Source organism: Bison bison, unplaced genomic scaffold (genome assembly GCF_000754665.1).
Source record: "Bison bison bison isolate TAMUID 2011002044 unplaced genomic scaffold, Bison_UMD1.0 scf7180017850616, whole genome shotgun sequence".
Classification (NCBI taxonomy): Eukaryota; Metazoa; Chordata; class Mammalia; order Artiodactyla; family Bovidae; genus Bison; species Bison bison.
In genome coordinates this window covers 18,699-28,401 of record NW_011481189.1, presented here as the reverse complement: position 1 = coordinate 28,401, position 9,703 = coordinate 18,699, and the positions used below count along the sequence as shown (strand labels likewise).

The 9,703-nt window shown below is 45.9% G+C and overlaps 1 pseudogene; it reads left to right on the top strand.

The window, feature by feature from the left end:
* The first annotated feature begins 222 nt into the window (after nt 1-222).
* On the top strand, nt 223-9,156 carry LOC104995116 (annotated as a pseudogene).
* Nucleotides 9,157-9,703: the final 547 nt, after the last annotated feature.

The following is a 9,703-nucleotide window of genomic DNA, read 5'->3' as shown; positions in this document are numbered from 1 at the left end:
GTCCATGCAGATCAGTTTGATTTTCCAGCCAAAATTCAAGGAAGAGATTACAGTTCAATTCTCTGTATTCTGAGAAGCTTCAAAGGCCACTCACCAAGGACACTGATGAAGGTAAAGATTTTACCAAGATCTTTATGTTTTTTTCAGATCTTTTAGTGGCCTAAAGGCAAAAACTCGGGTAGGTCAGAGCATATATAACTAGGGGCTCCTGGTCACCACTACATGCTAAGAACCCAAACTTCCCTGAGTACTTGGATGTAGGAAAGAAGCATGAAGTGGCTTGTGGTCCTTGGGCTGGTGGCCTTCTCAGAGTGCATAGTCAAGTAAGTATGGGGACTGTAAGTCTCATCATATTCCTTTCTCGGATTTTTCTTTTCATCTGATTATTCTTCCAGCCATCAGGTTTAGAAGGGAATGGAATATTTCCCTAAGAGTCTTAAAGTTCAACTGTTTCTTATTGATAAGTAACTTGCTAGAGGAACTGTGGATCCCAAGGTCTTGGTGTAAATTTGGATTGCACAGCTCTTGGGGTCCAGTCATGTCATGACCTGTTGAAAATGCAACTCCTTGCAACTGTTCAATGCACAGTCTATGCAGATGTTGATGTGGTCCTGTGGAATAGCACTTTCTACATTTTATTCAACACATCCTCTTTTTTCCCTGTCTATTTCAATGTGTATATGCCTATGTCTGCATCTCGGTATCACTGTCATTTATCTCTCCATCTCTTTGGAAGTCACTGGGAGTGTATTTTTCTTTGTGTTGTTTGCTTTTAATTTTTCACTTGACTCTTCCTTCCTTCTCAAGCTTCTGAATTTCCCTTATTTGTTGCCTATATCTTGGATTCTTCCTTTAACTCTCTCTTCTCTTTCAACTTGGACAAAAATACACTGTTTTATATACACTGTTTTATATCTGACAAGCAGTGTGACCACAGCCAACTCAGAAACCTCTTGCATTTCAAATTGCTCCCTTGTAAAAGAGGATAAGAGTCCCCCTTCCACCTCCTTCCTTGACATTCTATGAGAAGGAATGAGTGGGATGGCAAAAGCAATATAATGGCTGTAATTTTTTGAGACTTCCTATTTATCAGGTACCTTATATCCATCACTTCACTTATCCCCAAGATATTTTATTTGGAGGGTTTGTATTGTTACATTCCACCATTTCACCGAAGTGGAGACTGAGACACCACATGATCATATGGCTTACCCAAGATTGCAGAACAGAAACTGTATTCAAATCTATGCCTTTGCTATGGTATATGCATAAAATTTTGATGATAATTTGCCTCATAAAAATGATTAGAAAATACACAGGGCCATTACAATGACAGTTATACCTTAACACTGACAGTTTGTTGTAGCATCTTCTTTGTTTTCTTTGTCAAAAGCTTGGTGAAAGAATACCTCTAAGGAGAGTGAAGACCATGAGAAAAACCTCAGTGGAAAAAACATGCTGGACAACTTCCTGAAGGAGCATATTTACAGACTGTCCCAGATTTCTTTTCATGGCTCAAATCTAACTATTCACCCGCTGAGAAATATCAGGGATGTGAGTATTTTCGGAGGATGGTACTCCACAGCGCCCCCTGGTGCTCTAGCCTAGCACCGGGGCTCATCTGGAGGTGCCAGGTGGGATGTTGGGGTTGGGGTTCCTGCAGGAGGCAGAGACATTGGAAAACAGGGACCCCACCAGAGGAGAAGTCACTCTCATCCTTAACTGTTGGTCTTTGTGACTGGGTCTGGCAATTACCAGGTGGCAGGTAAATATCCATTTCTGTGTCAAAGATGTGTCACTAGTTTGAGGGCGATTGTTCCTTCTGAACAAAGTGAGCCACTCAGTTACAGATGAAGAGTGAACCATCACTGATCAAAAGGTAGAGCCAACTGCAAAGCAATTGTGAATCCCCAGGCAGAGGAATTCAGTTTCCACAGATGCAAGAACCACAGCAGTAAAAAGTTACTGAACCTGTATTCCGTGTATGGTCATAAGAATCACTATGGTTTCTGTTTTAAGATTAGAAAAAGGGCTTATTTTGTCTTCAAGATGTCTTCAAGAATGCCCATGCCAGCCTGAGAGATAGGCAAAGAGTAAATACGTGTCAAATGAAAGGGTCACCTGTGTGGTGTTGATTAAATGTGGCCTGAGTTTAGAGGGAGTGCCTGGGGTTGAACAAAAGGACCTCCTGGAGAAGCCAGTGCTTAGGCTGGGTTTGAAGAGACTACAGAGTTTCTCAAATGAAGGCACCAGGATTTCCCTGGGTGTCCAGTAGTCCTGGAGGCCCAGTGGTTTTGCCTCTGGGCTTCCCATGCAGAGGTACCACTTCAACGCCTTGTTATAGAGTCAGTATCTTGCATACAATGTAGCACAGGAAAAATATATCAAATGCAGATACCTCTGTGACCAAAGTCTGTGAGCTTCACGGTGGTTAGAAAGTGATCTCAAGAGATACGTGACACCCAGAGGGAGGCATCTGTGTGGGAATAGAGGGTAGCCAGTTCTGCACTAACCCACTCCCTCTTTTTCCCTGTAGATGCTCTACATGGGTAACATCACCATTGGAACACCCCCTCAAAAATTCCAGGTTATCTTTGACACAGGTTCATCTGACTGGTGGGTGCCCTCCATCTTTTGCACCAGTCCAGCCTGTTGTGAGTACTGACACCCCGTACATGGACCATCCTTCACTTGCCCTGCCACCCTGTTTCCACACTTGGCACCTGATGACACTCATCTCTTGTGTCTGCAGCTACACACATTAGGTTCAGACATCTTCAGTCTTCCACCTTCTGATCTACCAATAAGACCTTCAGCATAGCCTATGGATCTGGGAGAATGAAAGGAGTTGTTGTTCATGACACAGTTCGGGTAACACTGTAAAAAATGCTGAGGCAGGACTGGCTATGGCGTGACCAGTGGTTGCAAAACAGATGCAGGACCATCTGGCAGGACCCTTCCTAGCCTAACTGCCATAGATATTGGCCATCTTATCCACAGGGTCATGTCTCTGGGGAGGCAATGGCCATGGTGGCACATGAGCAAACAAATTAGCTAACCCAGACAGTGGCTTGAGGTGTGGACTTGCAGCTCCTCTGCCTATGAGAAGTTCAAGGTTCATTTTTCTGGGAACAAGAAGAAAGGATAAAAGCACCCACTTTTATATTCATGGACTATTCCAGGAACTTTCAGTTGATAACTGTTTTAATCCTGCAACAACCCCACACCACAGTTACTCTGGTTAGCTTATGAGACATATGAGGAAACTGAGGTGCAGACAGCAAGGGCCTTGCGGAGGGCACACATATGGTAAAAGGTGGAGTTAGGCTGGCTTTTCAGGACTGAAGTTGCTGTGGGGTGTTTGGGGACAGGATAAAACTGATCTGGGGACCCTGGAGGCAGTCAAGTGCTTCAGGTATCCAGAGTGGAAAACTGGGGACCTGAGAAGTCAAGGGGCCTGATAAATGAGTTCTCACCCTAGAGGACCCTTGAGAGTCTAATAAACCTATGGCCTCCCTCCCCCCTTATACTTGAGTAGTTCCCCTCTCTCTCTCTCTCATACACACTTACATAAATATACACATATCCCCAAAAGTGAATTTCCCAGGCAGTAATTTCATAGAATCCTGCAAGCAAGATTGTGTTTTTGGCTTCTGTCTTCCTGGACAGATGCAGAATCCACAGTACCTTACAGAGAATTCAGACCATTCCTGGCATTAGGTCATAGTGATGCCAGAGAAGGCTACCTTGCTCTCGACTCATTTTGTCCACAAGGGAGCACCAATGGGTCCTGGCCTGACTCTTGGTTGCCCGACCTGGACAGAAGCCACAAGGCCAATTTGACTCACTCAGGTGGTGTTTCTCACAAGGGCAGATGTTTTAAAATTCACAGCCTCTCTCAAATGGAACCCAAATTCCCCTCCCAGCTTGGTCTAACCTTCTGAGGTCCACCAAAGACACAGCCCAGCCTCAATTCTTCTTTGAGGATCTAGCAGCAGTGCACCCCAGCCCAGTCCTAGCCCCACTTCACGTATCTGTAAGTGGGAACACTCTTCTCTCCCACAGATTGGGGACCTTGTAAGTACTGACCAGCTGTTTGGTCTAAGCATGGAGGAATATGGGTTTGAGGGTATACCTTTTGATGGCATCTTGGGCTTGAACTACCCCAACATATCCTTCACTGGATCCATCCCCATCTTTGACAAGCTGAAGAATCAAGGTGCCATTTCTGAGCCGGTTTTTGCCTTCTATTTGAGCAAGTAAGTCTGAGATGGACACTCCCTATCTCCACATTAGCTATAAGATGCTTTCAGTTGCAGGAAAATTATAGAACACTTGATAAAGAAGTATCCTGAGATATAATCTAACCAAGGATAATTTTGGGCCCAGAGACTACCTGGCTTCACTGCTGGATTTTATAAATAAAAGTTTATTGGAACACAACCCAACTCCTGGGCTTAAGACCACTAACTTGGTCTAGGGAGCTGAGTGAGGAGGAAGGCTAACGGAAGGCAACAGGAAACAAGTTGAAGTCAAAGGCATTACGATTTGCTTATAAATTTGAGAAGGAAGGAAGGAGAAGGATGGTAGATATCTTCCCTTCCTAATTAGCATATCACTGGGAGCCCACTTCCAGCGACCCAACCCAATTTGTAGGAGCCAGTGAGAAATGAAAGTGTGGGACACAAAAGTGTGGGACACAAAAGTGTGGGACCCCTTGTTCAAGAAATATTAGGCATTTCAAGACAGGGAGAGCACAGTGGGGTCCCTTCTGAGTGTGGGGCCCTTTGCACAGTAGAGGTCACAGGCCAGTGGAGCCAACTCTGGGTGACCTGAACACACACCCTTAGAAATTCCCGGCCTTGATTTTCCTGAAAAATGACAAGATGGTCAAGGGGAAAGCAAAACACTTCAGCACCCTTTCCTCTGAGATTGTCTGAGCACTCAGGTCACAGGTGGTCCAGGGCGTCTTCAGAAGACATAGTGGGTGGAGCCCAGCCAGGTGACTCAGCTTCTAACCTCCTTTGTGCCACTCATTAGCCTGTAACAGGGCTCAGTCTGGATCTCAATCTCTCCTAGACTCAATTTCTGCACCTGTACATGGGGACATTATTAAGGCCTTGATGGGTGGACAAGCACAGCTCTCAGACAGTGCTGTTGTTACTGTCCTCCAAGGATCCCCCCATCACTTCTCTCTACAGAGACAAGCGGGAGGGCAGTGGGTGATGTTTGGTGGGGTGGACAATTGCTACTAGAAGGGAGAGCTCAACTGGGTACCATTGATCCAAGCAGGCGACTGGATTGTACACATGGACCAGTAAGCCTCTCCCTCTGAGGGTCAGCCCAAGTGATGCTCCCACTACTATACGTGGACACAGGCAGACACACACAAATTCATTCTCAGACATACACTCACACAGACATACACACCACCTGCAACGTCACAGACAGACACACAGACACATGGAAACACACAAGCAGACACTTATAAACGTGCACAGAGACACATAAAAAAATGCATAGCTAGTCAGAGACACACAGCACACACAGAGACACATAGAAACACACATATAAACAAACACACAAGCACATAGATACAAAAACAACCCATGGGTTGATAATCCCCAGGCCTTCTGAGAAAGGCTCTGACCAGGGTCCTAAAAGGGTCCAGAGAGGTCTGTGCAGCTAGGAGAGGGCTGCACCAACTGCCCTTTGAGGTGGGGAGCATGGTTATAGGACTCTACAGTGTGGTGAACAGAGGATCAGGGATAATTTCACCAGCCTGAAAAGAGCTATAATAAGATGACCAACTGTCCAGGGCTACCTAGGACATAGGAAGTTCTCAGTACAGATAAATGTCATTTTAAAAACAGGGACAGTCCTGAGAAAATGGGGAAAACTGGTCTTCTTAGGGAGCAGCTACCCAGCAGTAAAGAGAGCTTGGCTGCAGTCTTAAGATGTGAAAGCAACTAATAAAAAAGACACCCCACGTTCTTGAGCATAGAGTGGGACCAGGGCTATAACAGAGAATCAGGAAGGTGGGATCCAGGACCGACCTGAGGAAAAGAGGCACAATTGATAGGATTCTGTGTGATACCCTCAGACAAAAGGTGACCTGTCCTTTGGAGTTTCTGTGGGCTAGTCATGTATTTCCTGGCCAGGGTCTCAGGATCTGAGCTGGTTGTAGGAGCAGTGCTGGCAGACACCCTCTCCCATAGGAACCCCTCTTTCCCCTACTATGAGAATCTGCTGCCCCTGCAAATATCCATCTTCACTCTGTGTGCGACCCAATATGTGTTCCCCACCAGATACAGCTCTCTGGAGGTTTCTTATTGTTTCTCAGTCTTCATTCACTCATTGAACAGACAAGCATTGGGTATCCACTGTGTTCCAGGCACTTTAGGGAGGCAAGGAGAATAAAACTCGTCCTCACATCTAAGAAGGCATATATACATGAAGTGACTCGCCCACATAGTGAATTGTGACTTTTGTACATGCTAGACATGAGGAGGAGAGGGCAATGGCAATCCACTACTCTTGCCTGGAAAATCCCAGGGACAGTGGAGCCTGGTGGTCTGCCCTCTGAGGTCGCACAGAGTCGGACACAAATGAAGTTAGTTAGCAGCAGCAGCAGACATGAGGAAGGGTCTACAGAGAGTGACTAAGACAGGAAACTGATAACCACCAAGGGAAAGACTTCCCAAAAACAATACAATAAAGCAGGAATCTGGAAGATGAGAAGCAATTTGCTAGTCAAAAACGAGTGGAGTCTTCTAGGAAGGAAGACCAGCTTGTGTCATGGTACAAAAGATCCTGGTCTATTCAAGTAGTGCATTCGAGGATGTCAAGAAATGTGCTGTGTCTAGAGCAAAGGAAAAGAGGGTGACAGATGAAGGGCTGTTTAGGAGACAATCAGGAAGGGGACAACTCTGGGGAGACTCAGAGTGACCTTGATGCCCGCTTTCTTCCTTTGTCTCAGCATCTCCATGAAAAGAAAGGTTATTGCTTGTTCTGGTGGCTGCGAGGCTGTTGTTGGCATCTGGGTATCACTGATCAAAGGCCCAAGAACACTGGTTGATAACATCCAGAAGCTCATCGACGCCATGCCACGGGGTTTCAAGGTGAAGGGTCATGCCCCAGGGTCAATCCCAGTCTCTACACACAAAAAGGATCTCCAGGGCCAACCTCTCACCCTCTCTCTCTAACAGCACTACGTTTCATGTTCTGTGGTTAATACCCTGCCCTCTATTACCTTCACCATCAACGGTATCAACTACCGTTGTGTATCAACTACCGAGTGCCAGCTCGAGCCTACATTCTCAAGGTGAGGGGACAATACTGAGGGTTGGTTCTCAAACTGGAGCTTGCAGGAACACTTGGGCTGCTGCTGGGAGGAGGGCGCCCTCTGCAGGCCATGTCACACCATTGCAGATGCTGCTGAGCCCTGTAGCTTTGCCAGTACCTCCCACAAAACCAATTACTTGAGAGTAAAGGGCCTTGTGGAACACTGATCTTCCTGAAATATGTGGACAGGCCACACCATATGGCATGGTGGGAGTCAGGGAGAGGGGAACACTAAGATCCTCAGTCTCAAAGTGCTTCAATTCAATCCAAACCCTTAGTTGCATGAACATGAAATTCAGCTATGGCAGTCCCTGAAACAGCCCATGTTACAATGAGAATGGCTGGGGACAGTCCCAGTGTGATATCCTAGCATAAGTTAACAGTCTCCCTTCCCTTCTCAAAGTTTTCCTGGTTTGGATAATAAATTACATGGTTAGCCTAGGTCTTGGCTGCACCTTCCCCTTGCTCTGGCCAGGTGCCTCCTTTGTGAGTTGGGGTACCCGATCCCTCTGTGGGGAGGTTGAATGCTAATGTGAATAAAGGGTGCACAGTGACTGCTCAGCCCCAGCACAGGGTGGAGGCTTCATGTCAGCTCCCTGTGGGAGTTCAGAGCAGGCTGATGGGCTCAAAGAAGGCTTTGAGTAAGAGAGGGAATTTCAGGAATTCTAAAACCAGAAACTCATTGAGCCATATGGAAGGTTGCTTGATCCCAGGCAAAACTGCACTGGATTCCATGCAAATGACATCCCAAGGTGCTCTGCATTGGGGCACTGGGGACTTACTCGGGGTGATGAGGGCTACGGACTCACCGGTGGGAATGGCGAACCAGAGTACACTACCCAACCAAGCCTGGAGTGGCCAAAGAGGGTGAGTGCGGGCTGAAGGAGGGTTCTCAGAGTTCCTGAGTTAAGTCTTCAGGGACGTGTTGTGGGCACTGCTCTACTTAAGATGGATAACCAACAATGAGTTGCTGTGTAGCCCGGGGAAATCCACTCAGTTATACAACAGCTTGGATGTCACGGGACATCCAGGGTACACGGATACATATGGTTAAGTCCATTTACTGTCCAACTGAAACTCAGAATATTGTTAATCAGCTATACTCCAATACAAAATAAAGTTTTTTAATAAAGTACAGATTGTGGAGATGCATGACGAGAACCAGCATTCTCTGCAGAGAAAACAAGGAGCAGGAGCCAGAAGGAAAGAAACAGGGAGAGAGGAGAACTATGGACAACTTGTTCTTTTCTAAAAAATTATATTGAACTGTGGCTAATCTTTAGTGGTGCGTTCAGTTCTGCCACACAACAATGTGACTCAGTTATACACATTAAAAAAATATTTTTTTTCTTATTCTTTTTCATGTGGTTTATGACTGGACAGTTAATATACTTCCTTATGCTCTACAGTAGGACTTTGTTGTTTTTCATTCCTCTGTTTCCCCAAATCCCAGTCCTCCCCTCGCCCACACCCTTCCTCATGGAAACCTCATCTCTTGGCCCTTTTTGGTTGTGGATGAACTCTCATATCCCCTGCTAATGAGAAAATCCCTGATACTTACCAAAAGAGGGAAATAAAACAAAGAATTGTGATGGGTCTGGATTTTGGGAGAGTCACTGGTAAGGGTTCATGCTGACTGGTGTGTGTCTCTGACTCCCCCAGGATTCTACAGGCCACTGCTATACCACCTTAGAAGAGAACACAGTGAGGACATCTAGAGAGACCTGGATGCTGGGTGACATCTTCCTGAGGCTGTATTTCTCAGTCTTTGATTAAGGAAATGACAGGATTGGCCTGGCACAGACAGTGTAAATGCTTGGAGTGGTTCAGGAATCAGTAAGGACACTCCTAACACACACTCACTCACACTTTGGGCACTGCTGCCCAGGATACTGGTGAACTGTATTTGGTGGTCTGCACACCCTATTCTCAGTAAAGAATAAAGGATTTCACTCTTAATAGTGCTGAAACAAATGGTTACCTCTGTTTGTGTCTGGGTGTGAAGGATCTAGAACCAAGTCTGAATCAAAATTGAGAGGAGGCCTACTCCAACTGGCTTCAAGAAAAAGGGAGACTCATCGAAATGATTCTGGGAAGCCAGGACACAAGAATCAGAGAAATACAAAGATCTCAGTGACTGGACCCAAGAAATCAGAAGTCATCAATTCTCTATCACCCTCAATCTTTCTCTTTGCTCTTCTTTGATGGTCTTAGCCTGGCAACTTTCTTCCTTAAGGCTTCTACACCTAGTGAGGGAGTCCAGGCTACCTGCCCTAGGGTTTTAAATCCTGAAGGCATCAGCTAGTAAAGAAAGATTACAGATATCAGAGTTCAAGGGTGTTCTCTGAATGACCCCTCT